Source organism: Coenobita brevimanus, chromosome 103 (genome assembly GCF_032717465.1).
Source record: "Coenobita brevimanus isolate Jiangsu-jjx chromosome 103, ASM3271746v2, whole genome shotgun sequence".
Lineage (NCBI taxonomy): Eukaryota > Metazoa > Arthropoda > Malacostraca > Decapoda > Coenobitidae > Coenobita > Coenobita brevimanus.
In genome coordinates, this window is record NC_137056.1 from 32255782 (window position 1) to 32256255 (window position 474).

Below are 474 nucleotides of genomic sequence, written 5' to 3' on the forward strand. Positions count from 1 at the left end.
CATAACGGCCATACCACATTGAGTACACCGCTTCCTGTCTGATCAGCGAAGTTAAGCAACGTTGGGTCTGGTTAGTACTTGGATGGGTGACCACCTGGGAACACCAGATGCTGTTGGCATCCCTACGTGTCAAGTGGGGTTGGTGGAGGATTAGTGCCCCTTCCTGTAAAACAATTAACTCTAAGCCCTTGGCCACCCCGTTTGGGATACATGGCGTCTGGCAATGAATGAAAAAAATATGCTGTACTGTATAATTTAAACTAGTCTTTCTTATAAAATACAATACTGTTCAGTACTGTATAAATAAATACTGTGAGCAGTATCGCAGTGTACTGTACACTACTGAAAATTGCATATTTATTAGAACAGAAAAACCAGCTGGCCCAGCCATCATCAGCTCATTGTAAGATGATCTCACAATTTTGTTCACGTCACTACAGTCCTTGGGTGTTTTGCACAAGAGGGAGACATCAT

At 42.8% G+C, this 474-nt stretch overlaps 1 non-coding gene across 1 annotated transcript; it reads left to right on the plus strand.

The window, feature by feature from the left end:
- Positions 1 to 119, plus strand: LOC145415866 (5S ribosomal RNA). Its single transcript, XR_013900170.1, has one exon. It is a non-coding gene; the product is annotated as a 5S ribosomal RNA (ribosomal RNA).
- Positions 120 to 474: the final 355 nt, after the last annotated feature.